Source organism: Panthera pardus, unplaced genomic scaffold (assembly GCF_024362965.1).
Source record: "Panthera pardus isolate Hobbes unplaced genomic scaffold, ASM2436296v1 HiC_scaffold_12, whole genome shotgun sequence".
Lineage (NCBI taxonomy): Eukaryota > Metazoa > Chordata > Mammalia > Carnivora > Felidae > Panthera > Panthera pardus.
In genome coordinates this window covers 43,394,720-43,414,444 of record NW_026526677.1, presented here as the reverse complement: position 1 = coordinate 43,414,444, position 19,725 = coordinate 43,394,720, and the positions used below count along the sequence as shown (strand labels likewise).

The 19,725-nt window shown below is 45.2% G+C and overlaps 1 long non-coding RNA gene across 2 annotated transcripts; it reads right to left on the bottom strand.

The window, feature by feature from the left end:
* Nucleotides 1-825: 825 nt before the first annotated feature.
* LOC109271183 (uncharacterized) lies at nucleotides 826-17,925 on the bottom strand. Of its 2 annotated transcripts, XR_002081864.2 has the most exons (4): nucleotides 17,062-17,925; nucleotides 14,460-14,621; nucleotides 9,758-9,985; nucleotides 826-3,168 (listed from the first exon to the last, which is right to left on the bottom strand). It is a non-coding gene; the product is annotated as an uncharacterized LOC109271183 (long non-coding RNA). The 2 variants fall into 2 exon arrangements; XR_002081865.2 differs by lacking the exon at nucleotides 14,460-14,621.
* Nucleotides 17,926-19,725: the final 1,800 nt, after the last annotated feature.

The window sequence follows — 19,725 nt, the reverse complement described above, 5'->3', positions numbered from 1 at the left end:
AGACATTTATTCTGTCTCACTTGTGTTTTAGAGCCCATCCCAGGAGGTCACGGAATCAGTGAGCTTCCCTACACAGTTTACGGGCAAACAGTCTCAACACACTGCAAAAGTTCTTGCCTGCTTAGAATCGGACTAAGAAGACACAATTAAATATGTTTACTCATTCTGCAAACATTTATTGAACATGTACTATGTGCCAGGCATTGTGTAAGGCTCTGGAGATACAACAGTAAGTCAAAGCTGGTTGGCCCTTGCCTGCCACATTCCCATAGTTTAGTCAGGGTGCAGACATGCAAAGAAACAATTATAATACAGAGTAATTGGGGTTGAATCAATGGTCAGCATGAAGTGTTATAGGACTGAGGACCAATCTGGAGATTGTGGTTGAGGTCGTATGGCTGGGTATGAAGGATCTTCTGCACAGATGTGGTCTGAGCTTTAAGTCCAGGAGAGAACAGAGGCTCTAGTGAGAAAAGATGCCAGCCCATCTCTAGAGTCAGGCCATCAGAGATGTAGTAAAGAAGGCCCAAATACTTCATTCAAAAGAATGTGCCTTTTTAGTCTAGCCTGTTGGGAAAATTTGGGCTGATATCTATGTTGGCTGAACTATCACACCCAGTCCAAAGGAAAGCAATAAACCTGGACCCAAACCCCTCCCAGACCATGGCTTCATCCTCTCACTATTCCCACCACAGTGTGGCCTCAGAGCTCTGGAGGCTGAGGGGTGGGTCAGGTTGGCACCCAGGAGAAAGGAGTTGAGGGAAGGATTTATTTAAACAGGAGGAAGAAATTGAGTTTCCGGGGGAGGTTGGATAGGAAGGAAGTCCCCGTGGCTGGCTTGGATTCAGCCCAGTCAGGATTCCCATCCCCGCGATAATCTCCACTCTCAGAGGACATAGTAGCAAGACAAGGACTTGGGTGCAGGGGATCTGGGAACAGAGTCACTTGCACGAGGTGGCAGCTTGACCAGAGTCAGAGCATGCCACGAGCCGGGTTCGTTGCTCCACTCCAGCACCTTCAATCCTTCCTGCCTGAGAACAGAAAGGCAAGGCTGCAATGTGTGGGTAACTTACCCTTGGCCGGGGGTGGTCAGAGAGAGAGGAACAGAAAATCTGCCCAATGTCTAGCAGCTCTCTCTTCTTCCTGTCAAGGCTGTTTCTCAGGAGAGGATCTGAAATCCTGGGAATAGACACATAAGAAGCCTGGTATCTGCCTGAATTGAAACACTTTGTTTTGGGGCTGCAGACTTAGGTACCAGTGGGAAGGTGGGATGAGGAGATGGAACCGCCCAGAAAGGAAGAGCTGTCCCTAAGATTTCTTTCTATGCCTTTGCTCCAAGCCTCATGGAAAATGTGGAGGAGCTATTTTAGGGCCAAGGAAAAACAGGTATCTTTTGGCATGATCCACTTTACTCCAGGGAATCCATGAGGCCAAATGATTCAAAATGGGTTGAACTTTACAAGTTAACTATTTTTTTTTTTTAACTTCAATAATCTGTTGTTGACAATTCCATTATGGAGAGGGAGAGAGGTGTAAACTCCGTGTAAGGACCTTTGGAGCAAGGCATTCATCTGGCTTTATGAGGCTTTGAGAGACCATAATGCATGTTTTATGGGCCCATTCTCATTTTTAATCTGCCTCGATAAGATCACTATGCTGGAAGGATACAGAAACTCACTGGCAGAGACCATGATCCTGGCTTAGGAAGGTTTGGGCCTGTGGGGAGTTCCCTGAATGTGGCCTCTCAGGATTCGGCTCAGTCAGGGCAGTCTTGTCCCACCCTCCCAGCTCTCTCCTCCACATGGATCCTGGGTGGTAGCAGGCACGAGAGGGCACAGACCTCATGGTATGACAGAGTAAATCACTTTAACCCCTCCTCCAGGTCACAGAAGTAGCAGCATTTTCCAATGAGTAGCACACGTAGAGAATGGGAGAAAATGGAATCCCCGTGACTAGAAACAGACATGGTTCCAGTCACAGATTTCTGATCCTAGCTCTCAAAGGTTGATTGAATGCCATCATCCCCAGCCTTGACCCTCTCCAATCGTCTCCCACTTGGATCTTCCAATCCTGTCTCATCACTTCTCCCGTTGGAAGAAGGAAAGACCATGTGCACCTGCTCACGAGGCAGGGACAGTCACTCTTCATGAAGCCTCCACAGACTCCTCTCCATCACCGGGTCTCCTCTGCAGCTGGGCTGGGGCCACACGCCAGGTCCTTAGGCTGGGAGTGGCAGACATTTGCGTGGCTTCCAGTTCAAAGTTGTCAGGGGCAGCTGTGAATTCTCCACACTTTCAAGACCATCAGGATATCACTGTTGGGAGGGGGCAGATAGTCCTGATCCAGGAAGTGCTCTTGGAAAACTGCCTCCAATGGTGCCTGACCCCTGTGGCACTTGGTGGAGTTATGTCATTGAGATGGAGGCGTTGTTTGTTCTTGCCATCTAGTTTAGCCCAGCCTTACTAATATACTGAGTACTGTACATACTTATGAAAGTCTACTCTGGAGAGTTTTGGTCTAGTGCAGTGTGGGGATGTTATGGGATCCTACACTCCCCAAGATTCTTCTTCTTCCTATGTACCTCCAGATCTTATGCCAGAGTCCCTGACTCTGGAGACTCTTGGGTTCTGCCTGTTCTCAAGACTTCTGAGAATCCAGGCTGTTGTCTTGATCTGGGAGGTACCACCTTTTGCCTTGGACTTAGTCTCTGGATACTGGAAGAGTCACCCTTTTACTGAATTTAGTTCATTGGAGGGTGACTGAATAGTATATAAAATATTAACTGTTCAGTTAGACAAATCTGAGTTCCAATCTTAGTAACACTTTACTCATTCATGCATGCATTCACCACCATACAGTGCTGTGAATGCCCACATGTGCATCTCTAGCTTGGACTGCTACTCTAAACTCCAGATCCAAGTACCCTGCTATCTGCTGGGCATCCCAGACACAACTAGAGCTCTTGACGTCCAGAGCTTCCTCCAGGCTCCCCTTCTCAGTACGAAGCCTGGATGCTCAGGTCAGACGCTTCTTTCAGTCATTGTTCTCCCTTCTTACCCTGTAGTCCAACCATCACCGAGTTCTACAGATTCTATTCCAAATACCCCGTGAGTTCCTGTCTGCATTTCCACATCCACCATGCTGGTCCAAGCTCCTCTCTTCTCCCACCTGGAATAGATAAATAGCCTCTTTGCTCTGCACTTAATTGCCCTGCTCTATCCATTCTCTGTCCAGCAGCCAAATGAACTACTAGAACCTACTGGAGGTTTTGTAATGCCTTAGGGGGTAAAATTCCAAATTCACACGCGACCTTGAGTGACCTGTGTACCCTCTGCTGACTCCATGCCCTTCCGTCCAGCTGTCTGTGCCAGGCATGCCGGACTTTCAGTCTCTGATCAGGTCCTCAGAGGGGCCCCATCATGCTTCTGCCAGGAGTGTTCACTTGCTCCTGGCCCGGCCACCTTCCATCATTCTTTTAAAACTCAACCGGAAGGTCTCTGTCTCTGAGATGCTTTCCCTAAACTCCCAATCTAGATTTGGTCCACCAGTACAACTTTTCATCACACCGTGTATTCCTCCTTCACTTTATAGTTTGTAGTTGGATATTTGTGTGTTTATGTTCTTAATCCCTTTGTTTGCCTCAGAAGCTCCGTGGGGCAAGCTACCCACGGTGTCTGGCAACCTAGTATGTTCTCAGTACCTGCTGCTGGGTAGGGAAAGGTGTTTACTGACTGGAAGGCGGGGTGGGGTGGAGGGAGGGACCAACTAAAGTGTACATGTGCAAGCACCCTACTATAAGACAAGTTCTGAGATGTCCACATTTACAAGATAGCAAAATGAGCCAGTGATTGATGTAAAAGTGGAGGTTAGTACGGGCTTCTTCTCAGTAATCATAAATAGCTAATATTTACACAATGTTTCTTATGCATCTGGGACTCTCTATAAATCTCCACAAAAAGACTAGGAGGTAGGTTCTGCTTTTGCGCCCATTTAAAATGAGGAATCAGACAGAGAGGTGTAGTGACTTGCCCACGGTCACACAGCTAATAAATAGCAAAGCCAATATTCTGGCTAGGGTTTTCAGTACGCATGGTCTGTGCTTAGCCGCCTTGTGCTAGGCTAGGAAATGTTTCCTGGGTTTCTCTAAAATGGAAGATGAGTTTTAGGCCCGCCCGCATCTCAGTCAGCCACCTAACACAGGGACGTGTCCCTGGGCTTCTCAGAGGGAATCTTGAGTCGCAGCCAGGAAGGACACCGCATTTGCCGCCCAGGGTCCAGAAGCTGGGTAGACCTGGCTTCCGGTCCTGGCGGTCACCAACTCACCGTGTGGTATCGGGCAGGTCATTCTAGTCTCAGAGCCTCTGGTGCTTCTTCCCATGTAAGAGCAAGGGGATGGACTCGTCTTGGGAGTTCCCTAAGATTTAGTACTCTAGAATCATGCAGGCTCTACCGGAGCAATGGATCCTAATCAAGTCCCAACTCCCCTTCATTCATTCCCAAGAAGTCGATCAGAAGCACAGGCTTCCCGCTCATCACTTAGGTACAGGGCTGAGCTGACTTGTGAATGGGAGAGGCAGAGGCTGGCGTGGACTGGAAGAAAGAGGAAGGGGGGAAAGAAAATGGGAGGGAAAGGAAGGAGGCGGAGGCAGAGGAGAGGAATGAGAGCGAGGGCAGAGAGAAGCCAGGAAGGCAAGGCCGAGGAGGGCAGCCACCAGCAAGGCGCCCGTGAGGGTGCAGATTGGGCCCTTGCTTCTAACAGTGCCGACCACCGGCAGCGGCTTTTGACTTGCTCCGAGCCAAGAGAGAGGAATGAAAAGGCTGATTTAAAAGCCACAAACAACGCAGAGCAGAGATGGCAGATACAGAACAATAACTGTCCTGGTCAAATTGCCGATTGGAGTATCTGTGTTAGGCCGCGTTTGTAGTCTCTGCGTGCGGAGCGATGGAGAGCCTAGATTGTGCCCGGGGAAGTCACACAACAATGGGGCCTGATGTTTTGTTTCCACTCTTCAAAGGCGCTCCTTTTTTTCCTCCCGGTGATAAGGCCCAGGAAACGGTTAGTGACATGCTCGTGGGAACCTCCGGAGAAGAATACCCAGCGTATCAGCGGCGCGGCGGCCGGCCCCGGAGCGGAGCGGGCGGGCGGGGCGGCTGCGGGTCCCCGGCGTGGGCTGGGGTGGTGAGATAGCATTGAGGAGGCTGCCGGAGCCGCGCGCCCCCAGTCTGGGGACCGAGCCCCTTTATCCAGCCAGAATGGGTGGAAGGCCAGACAATGTAGCGCTATATTTGGTTTGACAACAAAGGGCCGCAGGAAGATTTGATAGTGCGGGGAAGGCCGGGAGGGCGGGCAGGATGCAACACAATGAGAGCTTTGCAAAGGTATTTAGCCGGGCCCTTGGTGCCAGGAACATGGCATGGCACGGATGTCGTCGTGATGTCTAATGGCTTTTGTCTGGGCCACAGTTCTGTTTACTAGAGTGAGCCCCCCCCCCCCCCCCCCCCCCCCCCCCCCGCCCCAGCAGGGCTGAGAGAGGCGCCAGGGTGCGCCTGCTGCCTACACTTAAGGGCCATCAGAAGTCACACTCCACTAAGGCCAGTCCTCTCCTTCTCCTGAGCCCAGGCTCCAGCAGGCCCAGAGAGTCCCCGGTCAAGGGGAAGCCAGAACAGGAAGAGCAGGAACGGGACCTTTGCAGGGCGTAAGCAATCAAATGAGACCTCGAATCCAGAAAGAGGAAGCTCCAATTCCATTCTGGGCCAGGTAGCACAGAGAGGAGCGTGCCCACCACGCAGGAGAAGGAGGGAGGGATGAAGGTGAGGCTTCAGAAGGGTAGGGCAGGGGACATGGAAGGGCACTGTGTACCAAGCCTGGCCTTTCTGGGAATCCCAGACAGAGGTAGGGCAACAGGCACCAAGAGGGCTATGCTTCTGGTAGTAAGGCTGGGGAGAGTCAAGGGAAATAGGTCCAGGGTGGGGGGCAAAGGTGGGAAGATGACTTTTCCTGCCCTAGACTCAGGCCTTCTTGGAGGAGGGGACAGGTGAAGACAGCGACCCCAGAAACACAGGGGGCTGGGTGGTGGGGGCAGGAGGCAGCCTGGCTGTACCAGTGAAGTGTTCTAGACCAGCAGTATGGAAACAGGGGCCACCACCCGATGAAGACCCTAGTACATTCAGGGCTTCAGTCCTCGGAGGAAGAGCATCCCTCACTATTTTCAACCTCCATTCGGGGTTTTTTATTTGAAAACTCCTGCCTGGCTGCCCTCATACTGATTCCAGGAAAGGAATGTGGCAACCAAGGCAGGGGTGGGTAAGTGGGATATGGGCTAGGACTGAAACAGGACAAGACCTGGTGCAGAGTCTCTTTGTTCTTCCAGCGTGACCTCAGGAGTCATGGGCCCTATCAGCTCGAAAAGCCAGGAATGATGCAATCTCCCCTGGTGGAGAGATTCCTGGTTTGGGCACACTTTCTTCCTGTTGCCCTTTTTGCAAAGCAAGATTAACTGCCAGTGGACATAGCCTGGAGCAGGGCTTCCCCTCTGAGAGGCCTGTCCAACACCTCTCTGCTCCCTTAGACTTATTACCAGGACCATGGGATCCACCACAAGCGTTTTCTAGTGATTTCCTTCCGTTCCATTTTCATCAGTTCCATCCGTCCTTCCATATAACAAGGATTTACTGCACTCCTTGGCACCACGTGTTATGCCAGATACTAGACACAGAGTATGAACTCTTGAAGCCCAGCTCACAAGTCCTCAGACTAGAAGGAAGATAGCGGCTTAAACACATAATGACCATGACAAAATTCGCACAGCGGTTATTATGGCAGTACCAAATTCTCTGGAAGAAAGCCAAAGCAGTCTTCATGGACAACGTGACACTTCAACGACCTGCATCTATGTGTATTGTGGGCTAAACTGTGTACCCTCCAAAATTTATATCATGAGGTCTTAATCTCCAGCATTTCAAAATGTAACTGGATTTGGAGACAGGGTCTTTAAGGAAGTAATTAAATTAAAATGAGGTCCTTAGGATGAGTCCTTATCCAGTATGACCGGTGACTACCCAACGAGAGGAAATTTAGACCCAGACACATACAGAGAGAAGATGATGGGAAGACACAACAAGAAGATGGCCATCTACCAACCAAGGAACGAGGCCCAGCAGAGATCGTTCCCTCGTGGCCCTCAGAAGGGAACCTGCTGACAGGTTGTGTAGGCCACCCAGTCTGAGGTACTTTGCTATGGCAGCCCTAGCAAACAAATACAGCTGTCACTCCAGAACATTGTGACATTCTTCCTGAGGGTCTGGCCTAGTGCTTGACACACAGTAGGTGCTCAATAAATGCTAACCTCAACGGGACAGCCCATTCATAATTTTAACTCCAACTATACCAGCCTCAAGTAGAACATGCGGACCAAAGAGTACACAACCCTGTCCCCAAACAGCGCCTAGTCTTTTACCTCAGCATGCATTATCCACACTCGGTCAGTAAGTCAGTCAGTCATTTACTCAACATATATTGAGAACTAATTATGTGTTAGGCACTGGGAATTATAGTAGGAGGAAAGTTCCTCCTGGACGATGAAATTCCTTCTTTGCTGCTCCCCAAAGCAAAGAATGCCTCTCAGCGGGGTCACATCTCTGTCTGCCAGAGGGCCCATGTCTGGCACACTCTGGGTTGAAGTCCGTGGCCCAGCCTGGCCTTAGTACGGGCTCAGTGGAGGGCTGAGGTAGCAGGCACAGGAGCCTGGGGCTGGCAGGAGAGACATTTCAGGTGGGAGTAACTGAACTTTGTGAATTCCTCCTTGCTGGCTCTCGGGAGTATCCTTGGTCCTGGGGTGAAGCCAGGGTTGACGGGACAGAATGGTGCATCCCCTGGATAATGTCAGGAGTCCCTGCTTCTAACTGGCAGGCATCCAGATGCTGGGACAGCTTAGTGATGGGAAGGCTGTGGAGCAATCGTGGGTGTTAATGAGGGCTGGGGAGTCAGCCAAGAAGCAGAGAGGTGGCACCTGCCATAGCACTACTTGCAACACCTGCAGCTTTTGAGACAAACACGATAGGTCACCTCCACATACGTTCACACACATACATGCATTACACGCCAACCCATGCGCCCTCAGACACTCCTGGAAGCATGCACATGGGTCAGCATGTAAAACATGTTGACGTGGTCCCTGCGCATAGCACGCTGTCAGGAGTCATGAGCACAACATGCACACAGGGCTGCACACGCTCGTGGGCACTCACCCGCCTTATATTTCAAAGCATTCACTGACATATTAAAACTTAACTCAGGCTGGGGCACTGGGGTGGCTCAGTCGTTTGGCATCTGACTTCGGCTCAGGTCACGATCGCACGGTTCAGGAGTTCGGGAGTTCGAGTCCCACATTGGGCTCTGTGCTGACAGCGTGGAGCCTGGAGCCTGCTTTGGATTCTGTGTCTCCCTCTCTCTCTGCCCCTCCCCCGCTGGTTCTCTCTCTCTCTCCCTCTCTCTTTCTCTTTCTTTCTCTCTCAAAAATATTGTAAAAATTAAACAAAAAATTAAGTCAGGCTAATGTCCCGGCCCGTGAAAGTCACATAAGGGTTACTACAGCATGTAAGATTCATCTCTCAGCAGGGTGTATATCCTCTTCGATGCTCCAGAAAGCCCTCCTGAGACCAAAAACTAGCACAGTGTTTTTCTTTTACCATTTGGGTTAGGGGTTCTTGTCTTCCCTACAGGTCTTTGAGAAAAACAGCTGGAAGTTTCTCAATTCCTTTAGGAGACATAAAGTCCTGCTAACATGTAGGGTTACCATTTCTATTTCTGAGTTTTGGAGCAGAAAGACGAGGTGCTACCAGTGAAATAGCAGTGGACGGGAGAGCAGAAGATTTAGATTCTAGTCCCAGTTTTGCCTCTCTCTTGCTGGAATATTGGTTTGGATCAAGGATGACACATTTCTTCTCTGGTAACTGTGTTGAATATTCGGAGGTTATGACAGGCTTGACAAGGAGGAGTACCATGTGTGATTAGTAATAGAATAAGGTTGTTTCTTACCCTTCTTTTTTTTAAATTTTTTTCAGTGTTTGTTTATTTATTTTGAGAGAGAGGGAAAGCAAGCAGGGAAGAGGCAGAAAGAGAGGGAGAGAGAGAATCCCAAGCAGGCTCCCTACTGCCAGCACAAAGGGCTGACATGGGGCTCGAACTCATGAAATGTGAGATCATGACCTGAGCCAAAAGCAAGAGTTGGATGCTTAACCGACGGAGCCACCCAGGTGCCCCCATATTAGTACTCATTTAGAGATGAGTAAGTGGGGGCCAAGCTGGGATTTGAGGCCAGGTATCCCACTTGTGCTGATTCCCATCTTGGCTTTCAGCTAGTCTGATGAGGGGCCAGACAGTCCCTCCAGTCCTGAGTGTGGGCGTAGCCATCCAGGTGTTCTTCAGAGGGGCAGAAGCTGGGCGCTGTGTGGCCTTTCTCCTGTCCTGTGGTGGAAGGCAGACACTGGTCTGATTGGCAGGTTCTCCCCAGACCATCTCTGGGGCAGTAACCCTCCTGTTTTAACACTCTTTAAGTCTATAGTTCAGTTTTCAGGACTCAGGAACTAGAGGAACAAAATTCAGCCCGCATCGAGTTACTTCTCTACGTCACTGCCAACTTATTAGTCAAGACAGGGACCACACATGCATCTCTTTCTTCTCCTTCTTCTATCCCTCCTTCTGTTCCTCACCTTAGAAAACCTCTGAGTCATTCACACATTTTTTTAGTTTTGTTACCTGAATGGCCTCCATTGAGACTTCACCACAGTGGCTGAAGTCATCATCTCTGTATTTCAATGGAAAGATGTCCTGAAGGGAGGACTCCCCAGGGTTGTATATAAAGGGTCTGTCTTGTGGTTGCCAAGACAGGTGGAGGGCCATCTCATGTGCAAGTGCACAGTATAGTTCCCACTGTAAGTCTGCGAAGCAGTGTTTGCCTCTTGGATCTGATGACAAATCTGGTCCCTGAAAAACATTAGAAGCCTTCAGGCTCTGGTTATGATTCAGACTGAGATGAGAAGGGGCAGTAGAAAGACTGAGACCCCTTGTTTTTCTAACAATACCGACAGAAAAAGGCAACAACAACCAAAAATCCAGTTCAGGCTAACCTAGGACTTAAATTCTACCTGCTGATATGCCAGCCCTCCTCCACGAGGTTAAATGGGTTCTCAAGAGTAAATGAGATGCTCACCATCACTCATCATCAGGGAAATGCAAATCAAAACCACAATGAGATAGAATCTTATACCTGTCATAATGGCTAAAATAAGAAATACAACAGATATCAAGTGTTGGCAAAGATGTAGAAAAAAAGGAACGCTTGTGCACTGTTAGTGAGAATGTAAGTTGGTGCAGTTGCTACGGAAAACAGAATGGAGGTTCCTCGAAAAATTAAAAATAGAACTACCATATGATCCAATATAATAACATATAATAACAAAAGTGTCAACATTTGGGTCATTGGAGAAGGAAGTGGAACAACATTTCTAAATTGTTGAAAGAAAGGAGCTGTCAACTTAGAAATACAAATATCCTCAGTTGGTTGGGTGTCTGACTTCAGCTAAAGTCATGATCTCGTGGTTGGTGGGTTCAAGACCTGGGTCAGGCTCTGTGCTGACAGCTCGGAGCCTGGAGCCTGCTTCAGATTCTGTGTTTACCTCTGTCTCTGCCCCTACCCTGCTTGTGTTCTCTCTCTCATAAATAAATAAATAAATAAATAAATAAATAAATAAATAAATAACATTTTAAAAATTAAAAAAAAAGAAATGCAAATATCCTTTAGGAACAAAGGTGAAATAAAGAAATTTGTTGCCAGTAGACTTGCCTTAAAATAATTGACATAGAAAATCTTTAAGCAAAGGGAAATGATACTACAGAGACATTTGGAATATCACAAATAAGGGAAGAGCAATGGTAATAGTAAATATATAGTTAAATATGATAAACTATTGATCTTCTCTTGAATTATTTAAATATATGATGGCTGAAAGCAAAGATCATAACACTGTTTGATGGGGTTTCCAATACATGTAGACATAACATGTAGAAAACTATAAAATACACAGAGAAAGGAACCTATGTGGAGATAAGGTTTCTACGTTACACTTGTAGTGGAAAACATTGATTCCAAATAGACTGTGAGGATACAAGTATGTATATTTTAATATCTTAATAACCACTAAATATAAATATACAAAAAATATATAGTCAAAACCACAACAATTAAACTGATTTGGAATGATTTTTTAAAAATTTTCAAACAATTCAAAAAAAGAAAAGGAGAAACAAAGGCAATAAACCACAGGGAGCAAAGAGAAAACAAATAATAATATGGGAGGCCTAAATCCACACATATCAATAAATACATTTAAACGCCAATGGTCCTAACACACCAATTAAAAGTCAGAGATTCTCAGAATGGATTTTTTGTTTTTATAAAAGACTCACTAAAACTGTCTACAAAGAACTCACTTTATATACAGCCGTATGGGAAGGTTAGAAGGGAAATGATGGGAAAAGATATACCATGCAAATACTCATCAAAAAGAAAAGCTGCAGTAGCTGTAAAATATCAGATAAAGTTGATTTCAGTGCAAAGAAAATGATAGGCAATATAGAAGGATATTATGATAAGAGTCAATTTACCAGGAAGATTTAATGATTTTAAATGTGGATACATCTACCAACAGAACCTCAAGACATATGAAACAAAAATGGTCCAAACTGAAAATATAGGCAAATCCACAATTATAGCTAGAAATTTCAAAACTTCTCTTTCAGTAATTGACAGGACATGTAGAGAGAAAACCATCAGGGGTGTATAAGAACTAAATAAATAGCACCACTGGATGCCCGGATCTAACGGGCATTTAGAGAATACTCCACCCAACAGCAGAGGCCACATTTTCAAAATCTACAATGATCAGTTACCAAGATAGACCATATCTTGGGTCATACAGCAAACCTTCACAAGTTTGAAAGCATTGAATCATATAAAGTGTGCCTTTCTATTAAAATGGAATTAAACTTGAAATCAGTACTGCAAAGATAACAAGAAAGTCTCTAAATACTTGGAAATTAAACCACATACTTCTAAATCACCTATGGATCAAATTGGAATTCTCAAGAAAAATGAGAAAATATAAATACTTGGAAATTAAACCACATACTTCTAAATCACCTATGGATCAAATTGGAATTCTCAAGAAAAATGAGAAAATATTTTGAGCTGACTGAAAAATAAAAATACAACAAATGAAAATTTGTGAGATGCAGCTAAGGCATTGCTTAGAGGAATATTTATAGCTCTAGATGCTTATAGAAGCAAGGAAGAAATATCTCAAATCAATAAGCTAAACTTCCACATGAAGCAGCTAGAAAAAGAGCAAAATAAACCCCAAACAAGAAGAAGAACAAAAAATAAAGAGCAGAAATAAATAAAATTGAAACCAGAAAAAAATAGAGAATTTCAGTGAAACAAAAACCTTGCTCTTTGAAAGTGTCAATAAAGTTAATACACCTCTAGCAATACTAACAAAGGCAGGAAGATAAAAAAACCCTACAAATTTATGATATCAGCAGTGAATAGGAGGATATCATGACAAACCCCACAGACATGGCAAGGCTAGTAAGTATTTGTAAAACAACCCTACACATATAAATTTGACACATTAGGTGAAATGGACCAATTCTTTGAAAACCATAAATTCACCACAAATGAAATCCATCATATAAATAGTTTTATTATAACTATTAGAAAGCTTGAGTTGGAAAAAGAAATCTTCAGTTACACATGATTTTTGCAAATCCAGCAAATATTTAAAGAAGAAATAGCACCAATTCTACATGCTGTCTTCCAGAAAGTAGAACAGAAGGGAAGACTTTCAATTCATTTATGAGGCACACATTACCCTGGCACCAAAACCAGACAAAGACATTACAAGAAGAGAAATTTGAAACCAATAGCCCTCATGAACATAGACACACAGATCTTCAACATATAATTAGCAAATCAAATCTCAATTAAATAGTAAAGCCATGATCAATGGAGCTTATCCTGGTAGTGTAGGACCAGTTTGATATTCAAAAATCAATCAACATAAGCACCTTATTAATATTCTAAAGAAGAAAGATTATATGGTTTTATCAATCTGACAAAATTTTTCAATCATGATTAAAAAAATAACTCCAGAGGAAAAAAAAAAAAACCAATCTCTCAGCAAACTGAAAATAGATGGAAACTCTCTCAACCTAATAAAAGGAATTTACAGAAACAAAACAAAGCAAAACAAAAACAAAAAAAACCCCTGCAGTTACCATCATGCTTAATGGTGAAAGACTGAATATTTTCCCCCTAAGATCAGGAACAAAGGAAGGATGTCTGCTCTCATAACCCTTGTCCAACACGTTGGAAGTCCTAGCCAGTGAAATAAGGCAATAAAAGTAAATAAGAGGCATAGACTTTGGAAAAGAAAAAGATAAAGCTGTCTTTATTCACAGCTGACATTATCATCTATGTTAAAAATCCATGAGAATACACCAGAAAAGATCTCCTAGTACTCTAGAATGAATGAATGAGTTGGCAAAGTGACAGTATACAAGGCCCTTTCTGGAGCCTGACCTTGGAATGGGGTTCCCACTGGGGGACACTCCAGTCCCTCCTTTCTCCTTGATCCATTTCCTCCCCACCCCTCCTGGTATGTCAAGTCCCCTCCACTGGAATGGAGAGCGAGAGAAGGCAGTATAACATTTAAGGTGGCTGCTTTCAGGAAGGATGCTTCTGAAAGGGTATGGTGTTTTTGAAGGAGAAAAGGGAAGATGCTGATGGAAAAAATAACAGCCCCGAGTTTCAGTGGGTCTGGTTTTGATCCTGACTTTGTCATGCATTTGCAATGCCAGCAAAGAGAAAGCAGTGGATGGAATCAGAGATCATCTGTCTTTACCCATCTTTGGACTTTAGCTGTCCCTCTCTAAATAGGGTGGTAAAATCGTGTGAATAAGTGGTTTCCCAGAGTGTATCCAACTCTGTAATTCATGGGCTTGGTAAGAGCTAAGGCAGGAGTGGGGCTGCTGGTGCACTGGCTGGGACACAGGCTTTCCCCACTCTTGTACACACACTCTCTTCTCTCCTGCATTGAAATGGATCCTTCCACATCTCACCAATGAGAGCGGTACATCTGCCATCCCCACCACAGCCACCATCTCCCAGCCTCGGGTGGAAGCTCTCATCCAGTGCAGATGGGAATTCCAGCACTGCAGGGATTGTTCTGAGTCAATAATGACAGTTATCACAATAAACACACGATAGCTGTACTTGCCCTGTGCCAGGGACCACACTAAGCTCTTTAGCATTCTATGGACTCCTCACAACAAAGCATGATAGTCACTGTAAGCATCCTATTTTAGAGATTAAAAAATGAGGTCCAAAGAGGTTACTTACCATTTTACCCCAGTTCACTCGTTGGAAAATGGAGAAGCCCAGTTTAGAATCCAGTCAATCTGACTCCAGAGCCTGTGCTTTCCACGACCATAAAAGCTGGCTTCCTATCTCAACCTTAATTGCTTTTTTGTCCAGACAAGTAGAACATTTTATTGTTCATTTCTCAGGCCAAGAAGAAGAATAGTCCTTTAGTGCCTACTATGTGCCACTGTGCCAAATATTTCACATCCAAGCATAGCAATGGACATCCCAATTAGGACTTCCTCTCCACTTTAGTGATGAGCAAACTGACGTTCAAGGAAGCTCAGAAACTTGCATAGAGTTACACAGCTCATTATGGGCAGAGAGAAAATTTCAACCTATCCCTGACTCTGCCACTACGCCAGCTACTACCCTAACACATTTTGATGCCAGTTGGCTGCAGGGTAATTCAAAGCATATGTAGAAACCTTGCCTGCAGCCTGCAAAACTCATTAGCTTGCATCCATCTTCCCCCATTGTCAATAACTCATTGTCACCTCTGCAACTTTGCTCACACTGGCTTCCCTTCCCCCACCCACAATGTCCTCCCTGCTCCTTCCTGCCTAGTCAATGTCCCTATCCGTAATGGAACTTGAATGCATTGCCTCCTTCACAAAGCCTCCCTTGATTTCTCTGGGGCAGGGACTTCTTCCTATGAGCTCTAAGCTCTCAAAGAGTGCCTCGTTCTCTTACTTTGTGAAATAGACCTTTTGAATTGTTAGTTAGCTTCGTCCTTTCAATTTTTTAATGTAATGCATTGTTCCTAAAGGCACTGAAATTTCCTAAACGATAAAGATGGTGTACGAACCACACTCCATTGCATTTCTATGCATATGGCGTGTGATGACAGTTTCTTCTGAGGGTACTTTCCTGATAACCCTACCTAAAAGAGTGGTTCACATCACTCTTTCTCTCTTGCCCTGCCTCATTTTCACAGCTAGTGTATCTGTAACATAGCCTTGTGTAAGTTTCTTTATCATCAGCTTTCCTTGCTAGAATGTAAGTTCCATGAGGGCAGGCACTCGGTTCTGCTCACTACTGGATTCTGAGAATCTTAAACAGGACGTGGCTCATAACAGCTTGTTCAAAAAATGTTTTTCAAATGGCTGACTTAATGGATGAACAAACAGCAGACCCAAGAGTAGCAGCCAAAGGACCACACACAGCTGCTGTCACTTGGAGTGACCACAGTGGGGGATGGTGGTCGTGGAGCTGAGGGGATGAGACTCATCAGAAGCATCAAGACCAGAAACCATATCCAGCATATGTGCTGGATATTTTTTGCTCTCTCTGTCCTTACCCTCTGTACCCTGGGAATATGAGATTGACAGACTCATTACCTAGATTCCCTTGCCCTTTGGTTTTTGGTTGAATTCAGGTTCATCAGTAGATCAGAATGTAGAAGAAGGGAGAAATTGGGGCACTTACTTCTCCAGCTCCCTTCTTACCATGTTTTTCTACTTAAGATCTGACCCCTATCAGGAGGTCTCTCTTACAGCCATAGCTCTCCCTGGGTCTGATAAACTGCTCCCTCTACTAGGTAACACCTCCCACAGTTGCTAGACTCAGGGCACCTCGTCATCCTTGTTAGTTGCCTTAACCTTGTCTGGTCCTTTGTCAATAGTCCCTTCATGAAACTCTCAATCATTCTTTTCAGGAAGGACCTTGCCAAACACATATCAAAGAACCCTTGGCTGGCAACAAGAATGAGACGCAAGCAGGCAAGGATGTAAAGTCAGAGAGAAAGGGAATCATGGAAGAGCCGAGTCTCTGCTATAAATCCCTATGACAAGGGATCAGACCAGTCCCAGGTAAAAGGCTAATCCCTAAGACAAACTCCTAAAGCAGTAACATGGCCAAGTCTGGCTTCCAAAGAAGATTCTATCCACCATATTTGAGTTCTTTCCCACCCAATTTGGAGAGGACACACTCCCCCAGTGAGAGTGGGAATTAGATGAGAGGATCAGCCTTGAGGCAGTATTCGTCATGCTCTGCTTCCTCCCTAGACCTGAACCCAGCCAAGCCCACCCACGCTACAGAAATACAAAGGCCTCTGTGTGGTTAACATCTAGCACTAGACCATCCCCTGTCTGCTGCCAACCATATTCCCATTTCAGTGTGTCCTGCTCTTGACCCTTGGCTTTTAGTTTCTTTATTTTTCCTTCTTGGCCTTGATCCTGCCTCTTGGACATAGTGACTAAGCATAGTTTCCCTGCTTTGACCTTCGATTCTTTCTAAGGACTTTGGCTCACACTCACCACTGTATTTCCACTCCTGGATGCATTTTCAGGATACTGTGACCTAACAGCTCCTGGATCACTTAACTACTAGCACCTAGGGGTGTGTGTGTGTGTGTGTGTGTGTGTGTGTGTGTGTATTTAAGCATGTGCATGCTCACGTATGAGTGCATGTGTTGGGGTGGGGGAAGTATGCTTTCAAATTGCCTGAGTCTGAATCTTGGCTCCCCAGTTATTAGATGCAAGAACTAGAATAAGTTACAAATCCTCCCTATTCCTCAGTTTCCTAATCTGTAATCAGCAAATCTATAAAACGGAAAAAAAAAAAACCTTTGAGTATCTACCTTACAAAGTTGTTGTGTGGTTACCATTTTCAGTAAACATTTCCAGTTGCCACATCGCGACTTGTGGGACATAGACTCAGACTGTACCTCCTCACTCCCTAGTGGGAAGGGTCATGAGATTAGTCCTAGTCAACAAGTCGTGAGCAGAAGTGATAAGTGTCACTTAATTGCTGATGTAAGATCTTCTGGAACTTCTCTGTCCTCTGCCAATGTTCCAGACATGGGCTGCTTAGCTGCTGGGACCCAGAGTGAGGGTGACGTGGAACAGGGTTCCCACAAACATAAATGGACATGTAGCAAGAGAGAGAAATAAGCTTTGTCATCGTAAACCATGGAAATCTTGGGGTTGTTTGTTACCATGTCATAACCTAGCCTGTCCTGACTGAAACAGTTGTTTTATGAAACTGAGATCATTCATGTAAAAAGCTCTTAGCAGAGTGTCCAGTACATAGAATATACTCACCAATTTTCAGGTATTATCATTTATATGATTGTGTGGATAGGGGTATACATGTGTGTTTCCTTTGTTAAACCAAACAGTTGAGTAATTTCATTCTGAGCACTCGAGAAGTAAAATGGGGTGTCGTTCTAAACTACAGGGATAGTGTAAAGGAAGAGTTTCCTTATCTGAGGCATCCTTGAAAAGGTGCTCTGACTTCAGTGTCACAGACAGACTTGTAAATAGGCCCCAAACACTGGAACAGGCCAGTCACATCATAAACTGAACTTCTCCAAAGCAGGCTAACGTTGTAGCACACCCAGACACTGCTCCTCTGGCTATGGATGAGAGACAGGAGAGAGGCTGTGTTGGATGATCCTTTCATACAGTCTGAATGATTGTTGGTCTGTGGGGACCACAGAAGACCTCCAATTAATTATTACTGGAGAAGATGAAATCATAAACAAAATTCCTTGTAATAAATTTTTCAAATGAGAGCGCATGTTTTATTTACAGTACTGGCCCATTTTGGGCTTTAAATCTATGAACAAAAACAAACATGCTTTTTTATCAAACAGACGGGGAAAAAAGTACTCAATAGCCTTTCTTTCTCTCCTTGCCAAGGAGAACATGCACTCAGAGCTACAGAAAGGAAGGTAGACCCAGGCTCTTGTCGGCTACGAGAATAAATGAACTTATTTTGCTTTGCAGAGGAAGATTTAAGCTATAATGATCCTTCCACATTGAAGGGGGAAAAAGAAGGAAAGAAGAGGGGAAAACAAAAGGTCCTGCTGAGCTTCAGATGTTTATACTTCCTAAATTCAGCATGACACCTGGGTAGAAAATAGAACATATGCAAAGCATAAACTTCTATAACTTAAGCTGCTACCATCAGGCATGTTTTTATAGCTAAAAATCAGAAATCTGCTTGATCTGAGCATTCTGCAGAGAAAGGGAAGGAAGTAGGAGATCGATTCTGACTTAATGTCTCGTTTGCCCTTTGTCTACAGGTAGCCTAGTGAGGGCCTTCTGCACCTAGGGGAAGAGGCTCTCATGTAAACTCACACCGACTCTCATAACTTACGATCTACTGAGCTCAGAAGTGCTATCGTCAAAACTACTATAAAGATCTATTTCCTGACAAGTATTGTTGATGAATCAGAGAATGCATGTCTATTGGAACAATAGAATGGTACATCAAAACCGAGCTAGGTACCACTTTGGGGAGAAGCCCTGAGAGGTTAAGCTATTTGTTTCCAGTATGTGGTATAAGAATAAACCAGGGGCGCCTGGGTGGTTCAGTTGGTTAAGCTTCCAACTCTTGATTTTGGCTCAGGTCATGATCTCATGATCGTGGGATCGAGCCTCACATCTGGCTCCATGCTAAGGGTGGAACCTGCTCAGGATTCTCACTCTCCTCTTTCCACCCCTCCCCTGTTCGTGCACGTGCTCTCTTTCTCTCTCTTTCCCTCAAAATAAATAAATAAACATTAAAGAAAGAATAAACCAGAACATCGTATAGCACCATGTCCCTGTATTTATTTCCTGTGGCTGCTGTAACAAATTGCCAATATAGTTGATGACTTAAAATAACAGATTTTAATTCTCTCACAGATCTAGAGGCCAGAAGTCTGATATCAATATCAATGGGCCCAAATCAACGTGTTGGCAGAGTTGTGCTTCCTACAGAAACTCTAGGGTACATTATTTCTTGCCTCTCCAAACTTCTCGTGGCCTCCAGCAGTCCTTGGCTTGTGTCCCCATCTTCCAGTCTCTGCCTCTCTCTTCTGTCTGTATCTCTTCCCCTCTACCTTTCTCTTATAAAAGCACATGTGATGGCACTTAGGGCCCAGTTGGCTAAGACCCTTAACTTAATTACATCTGTAAATATTCTTTTTCCTTATCAGGTAGCATTTACAGGTTCCAGAAATTGGGACTTGATATCATTGCAGGCCATTATTGAGCCTGCTGTGGTCTCCAAGGGCCACAAAGTAAGGGTCCAGGAGGCAAAAGTAGAATTGAATCCTCTTACTTCCAGTGACCAACCTGCAGAATTTGTGCTTCCTGTCTCCACACTTTAGGTTCTTCTGGGTCAGAGGATCTGGTTCCAAGGGAAAGAGCATTTCCAACAGGGAGCACAATAAGGGTGCCACTGAAGATATGCCTGTACCTTGTCACTTCGGGCTCCTCATGCTTGTGGATCAGCCAGTAAAGAAAGGAGTTCT